This window comes from Oncorhynchus gorbuscha, linkage group LG02 (assembly GCF_021184085.1).
Source record: "Oncorhynchus gorbuscha isolate QuinsamMale2020 ecotype Even-year linkage group LG02, OgorEven_v1.0, whole genome shotgun sequence".
Lineage (NCBI taxonomy): Eukaryota > Metazoa > Chordata > Actinopteri > Salmoniformes > Salmonidae > Oncorhynchus > Oncorhynchus gorbuscha.
In genome coordinates, this window is record NC_060174.1 from 8,627,016 (window position 1) to 8,633,015 (window position 6,000).

The 6,000-nt window shown below is 45.8% G+C and overlaps 2 protein-coding genes across 7 annotated transcripts in view; one reads left to right on the plus strand and one right to left on the minus strand.

The window, feature by feature from the left end:
• Positions 1-6,000, plus strand: part of LOC123996747 (neuromedin-U receptor 1-like) — a 708,675-nt gene that overhangs the window by 47,560 nt on the left and 655,115 nt on the right. The window lies entirely within an intron of this gene.
• Positions 5,353-6,000, minus strand: part of LOC123996726 (dachshund homolog 2-like) — a 93,629-nt gene continuing 92,981 nt past the window's right edge. For all 6 annotated transcript variants that reach the window (XR_006832034.1, XR_006832032.1, XR_006832031.1 and 3 more), the window contains one exon: positions 5,353-6,000. This exon is cut by the window's right edge and continues 145 nt beyond it. The gene's annotated coding sequence lies outside the window, so the exon portion shown is untranslated.

Consider the following 6,000-nt stretch of genomic DNA (forward strand, 5'->3'; position numbering starts at 1 on the left):
ATAGGGACCTATGTAGTGCACTACTTTAGACCAGGGCTCCATAGGGACCTATGTAGTGCACTACTTTAGACCAGGGCTCCATAGGGACCTATGTAGTGCACTACTTTAGACCAGAGCCCTATTCCCTATGTAGTGCACTACTATAGACTAGAGCCCTATTCCCTATGTAGTGCACTACTATAGACCAGGGCTACATAGGGACCTATGTAGTGCACTACTTTAGACCAGGGCTCCATAGGGACCTATGTAGTGCACTACTTTAGACCAGAGCCCTATTCCCTATGTAGTGCACTACTTTAGACTAGAGCCCTATTCCCTATGTAGTGCACTACTTTAGACTAGAGCCCTATGTAGGCAATATGGTTTCATGTGTGATTCATCCATAGACCGTCTTACACTGTAAGTCATTGGTCTAACAGCAGAAAAATGGTCCATACCTAAACAACACATTATACTGAAGGTCACGGCTGAGTGAGTGAACGAATGAACACGGATGGATGGATGGATGGATGGATGGATGGATGGATGGGTGGATGGATGGATGGATGGATGGATGGATGGATGGAGGGATGGATGGGATGGATGGATGGATGGAGATGGATGGGTGGATGGATGGATGGATGGATGGATGGATGGAGGGATGGATGGATGGGTGGATGGATGGATGGAGGGATGGATGGATGGATGGATGGATGGATGGAGATGGATGGGTGGATGGATGGATGGAGGGATGGATGGAGGGATGGATGGGATGGATGGATGGATGGAGATGGATGGGTGGATGGATGGATGGATGGATGGGTGGATGGATGGAGATGGATGGGTGGATGGATGGATGGATTGGATGGATGGATGGATGGATGGATGGATGGATGGATGGATGGATGGATGGATGGATGGATGGATGGATGGGTGGATGGATGGAGATGGATGGGTGGATGGATGGATGGATGGGTGGATGGATGGATGGATGGATGGATGGGTGGATGGATGGATGGATGGATGGATGGATGGGTGGATGGATGGATGGGTGGATGGATGGAGATGGATGGGTGGATGGATGGATGGATGGATGGATGGATGGGTGGATGGATTACATGGATGGATGGATGGATGGATGGATGGATGGATGGATGGATGGATGGATGGATGGATGGATGGATGGATGGATGGGTGGATGGATGGATGGGTGGATGGATGGATGGATGGATGGATTACATGGATGGATGGATGGATGGATGGATGGATGGGTGGATGGATGGAGGGATGGATGGAGGGATGGATGGGATGGATGGATGGAGATGGATGGGTGGATGGATGGGTGGATGGATGGGTGGATGGATGGATTACATGGATGGATGGATGGATGGATGGATGGATGGATGGATGGATGGATGGATGGATGGATGGATGGGTGGATGGATGGATAAATGGATGGATGGAGAGGTGGAATGATGAGTGATGAAATATTGTTGCAGCGATCGAGGGATGGATAGAAAGAGGCTTGAGGGTTGATGTAGCCCTTCACCCACAGATCTAGCATCAGATTACCCCCTATAAATACATGGAATATCAGAATTATCTCTTCTGATATTTCTTAATTTCTTTCTTTTCACTTTTTTGGGCCGGGGGGGGTTATATGGGTGTTGTTCTGTATTGCTGGGTATTATTACTGCACTGTTGGAGCTAGAAACACAAGCATTTCGACTGCACCTGCAATCAAATCTTCAGATCTGTGTACATTTACCAATAAACTTTGATTTGAGGAAAGGCATTGGGTAGGATATTTGTCCAGTATTCTTCCCGGAGAGCTGTAACCGGGAGGATGAGGTACATACTGTATAAGGTCTGGCAGTAAAATAAAATAGATGATGCTGTGTAAAAATACGAGAATGGCGTCCTCTGGTGGCTGTTCTACGTGATTACGCCACAAACATTTGGGGGACGCGAACTGATCCTTGATATCTGCGTAAAGTAACCAGAACATAAGGGCTTCGATCCCCTCTCGTCTCCTTCCCTGATTGGTCGAGTGGGGTTCACTTCTCTGCCTGTGATTGGTTCAGAGCGAGGCGTAAGTGAAGCATGTAAATCAGTAGCATGTTGAGGGCGACATGTAGAAGTGAATCTAATGGTCTGACGTACTGTAGACATCGTGTTGTTGTATTCATTACTAGACAACAATATTTAGTCAGAATGATTTAGTTTACTTGCGTGGCGGAGAAGAAAGAGGGAGATGACGAATGGGTTCATCACCCCAATAAATGTGAAGGTAGGAAGCGATGATTCCTTACCTCCATTTGAGAAACCCAAAATAAAGATTGTATTTTTATAGTCTTTGACATCTAGGCATGCAATACCCTGATAATAGCAGGTACTCCGGGGTCAGGTTGGAGTTGGGGAAGGTCTTGTCTTTGCCCGAGGACAGGGACGATGCTGTTCGTTCCCCTTTTAAAGCTGTAAGGATATTTCATTCATTCTATTAGCTAGAATGAGTTGCATTGTGTGTTTTCTCATCCCTGATCCCTAAAGTAGTGCACTACATAGGTCCCTATGGAGCCCTGGTTTCTGACAATTTCACATGCACTTCATATTAGTGACCCAGAAGTTGATAAGGACAATGAGACGAAATGAGGCACGGCAAGGTTTGATAAGCTATGCAAAATGAAACCTCTCTACCTCGACATCATTGGTCCTTCTGTAGCTCAGTTGGTAGAGCATGGCGCTTGTAACGCCAGGGTAGTGAGTTCGATCCCGGGACCACCCATACGTAGAACGTATGCACACATGACTGTAAGTCGCTTTGGATAAAAGCGTCTGCTAAATGGTATATATTATTATATTATTATATTATTATATTATATGGACTGCATACTTATTTTCAGCCAGAAACCTTTCCATAGATGAGAGAATGGTAGCCTCAAAAGCCAGAATCGGCCTAAAACAGTACATACGTAACAAACCGACTAAATGGGGTTACAAACTGTTTGTTTTGGCAGATTCTGCGTGTGCATACATACACGTGCAATTTTTTTGTCTATGAAGGGAAGAACAGTTGTGCTACCGGGAAGGGACTGAGCTACGACTCTGTTATGCAGCTATTAGATTTTCAGCTGCTAGGGAAGGGCTACAAACTGTTTGTGGACAACTTCTACACAAGACCTTTTCAGACCTGAGACAGCTGGAGATGTGAGCCTGTGGAACCATTCGGTCCAACAGAGTGGGCTTCCCGAAAACCAGGGTGAATAGTCACTTCACCTCTACCTACAAATGACCTCTAACCTGTACCCCCGCACACTGACTCTGTACCGGTACCCCCTGTATATAGCCTCCACACTGACTCTGTACCGGTACCCCCTGTATATAGCCTCCACACTGACTCTGTACCGGTACCCCCTGTATATAGCCTCCACATTGACTCTGTACCGGTACCCCCTGTATATAGCCTCCACATTGACTCTGTACCGGTACCCCCTGTATATAGCCTCCACATTGACTCTGTACCGGTACCCCCTGTATATAGCCTCCACATTGACTCTGTACCGGTACCCCCTGTATATAGCCTCCACACTGACTCTGTACCGGTACCCCCTGTATATAGCCTCCACATTGACTCTGTACCGGTACCCCCTGTATATAGCCTCCACATTGACTCTGTACCGGTACCCCCTGTATATAGCCTCCACATTGACTCTGTACCGGTACCCCCTGTATATAGCCTCCACATTGACTCTGTACCGGTACCCCCTGTATATAGCCTCCACATTGACTCTGTACCGTAACACCCTGTATATAGCCTCCACACTGACTCTGTACCGGTACCCCCTGTATATAGCCTCCACATTGACTCTGTACCGGTACCCCCTGTATATAGCCTCCTCATTGACTCTGTACCGTTACACCCTGTATATAGCCACCACACTGACTCTGTACCGGTACACCCTGTATATAGCCTCCACATTGACTCTGTACTGGTACCCCCTATATATAGCCTCCTCATTGACTCTGTACCGTTACACCCTGTATATAGCCTCCACAAGGTGTTAGAAAGCATTGCAAGGTAAGGTCTACACCTGTTGTATTTGGCGCAAGTGAATAATAAAGTTTAATTTGAATAAAGAATAGAAACAGGACATGAAATGCAGTGTGTATTTATTCAGCTCGTCTTTTCATTGAAATCTGTGAACACTGATATTCTGTATTAATGGAAAACTATGTGAGGACAGAGAAAGAGAATGATTGGAGCAGGTGAGAAGAGAGAGAGAAGCAGGTGAGAAGAGAGAGAGAGAAGCAGGTGAGAAGAGAGAGAGAAGCAGGTGAGAAGAGAGAGAGAAGCAGGTGAGAAGAGAGAGAGAAGCAGGTGACAAGTCTCCACATTGACTCACACAGTGTGTGTGTGTGTGTGTGTGTGTGTGTGTGTGTGTGTGTGTGTGTGTGTGTGTGTGTGTGTGTGTGTGTGTGTGTGTGTGTGTGTGTGTGTGTGTGTGTGTAACAGTGTGTGTAACAGTGTGTGTGTGTTTGTGTGTGTAACAGTGTTTGTGTGTGTAACAGTGTTTGTGTGTGTAACAGTGTTTGTGTGTGTAACAGTGTGTGTGTGTGTAACAGTGTGTGTGTGTGTAACAGTGTGTGTGTGTGTGTGTGTAACAGTGTGTGTGTAACAGTGTGTGTGTGTGTGTAACAGTGTGTGTGTGTAACAGTGTGTGTGTAACAGTGTGTGTGTGTAACAGTGTGTGTGTGTTACAGTGTGTGTGTGTAACAGTGTGTGTGTGTGTGTGTGTGTGTGTGTGTGTGTGTGTGTAACAGTGTGTGTGTGTGTGTGTGTGTGTGTGTGTGTGTGTGTGTGTGTGTGTGTGTGTGTGTGTGTGTGTGTGTAACAGTGTGTGTAACAGTGTGTGTAACAGTGTGTGTGTGTTTGTGTGTGTAACAGTGTTTGTGTGTGTAACAGTGTTTGTGTGTGTAACAGTGTTTGTGTGTGTAACAGTGTGTGTGTGTGTAACAGTGTGTGTGTGTGTAACAGTGTGTGTGTGTAACAGTGTGTGTGTAACAGTGTGTGTGTGTGTAACAGTGTGTGTGTGTGTAACAGTGTGTGTGTGTAACAGTGTGTGTGTAACAGTGTGTGTGTGTAACAGTGTGTGTGTGTAACAGTGTGTGTGTGTAACAGTGTGTGTGTGTGTGTGTGTGTGTAACAGTGTGTGTGTGTGTGTGTGTGTGTGTGTGTGTGTGTGTGTGTGTGTGTGTGTGTGTGTGTGTGTGTGTGTGTGTGTGTGTGTGTGTGTGTGTGTGTGTGTGTGTGTGTGTGTGTGTGTGTGTGTGTGTGTGTGTGTGTGTGTGTAAAGAAGGCGAGAGAATAAAGTCTGGTATTATAATAATGTATTTGTCGTCAGGTCTCCATACAGTCAAAGAGTAAAACCACTCAGAGTCTCAAATGGCATCCTACTAGTCACAAACACTATTTACAAGTAGAAGGACCCTTTTCTCCGTGACTGGCGAGTTTTAATCTTTCGCCATGGCGACCAAAGCAGAGACGAAAAGGCTTCTGTTTGGGACGGAGCCGACTGCTTGTTATCCACACGGCCTTTTCTTCATCGTCCTCAATTCAGTCTCTCGACCGCGATACAATTATAGGAACAAAACAAAACAACCAAAAACAGCAACACAACAGTCCTCACTCTTATAGGTCAAGGGGTTAGAGTTCGGGGGGTCAGGAACAGAATGGTGGACTAATGTAAGGACCTAAATCAATATTTCCCCACAAAACACTTCTGGAGGGGAAGAGCGAAAGAGAGAGAGATAGAAATAGACAGATGTCGCTGCGAACCCCCCCCAAAAAAATATATATATATATACAGATGTAGTTGAAGTTGAAGAGATGAAACAACAACATTCCTCTCTTCCCATCATTCCAAGTTTCAGAAGGAACGAACGAACAGAACACTGATGTCGCTCTGATCCAATATATATATATATATATTTTTTTTACTCTCCTCTCATTGGTTCATCCGT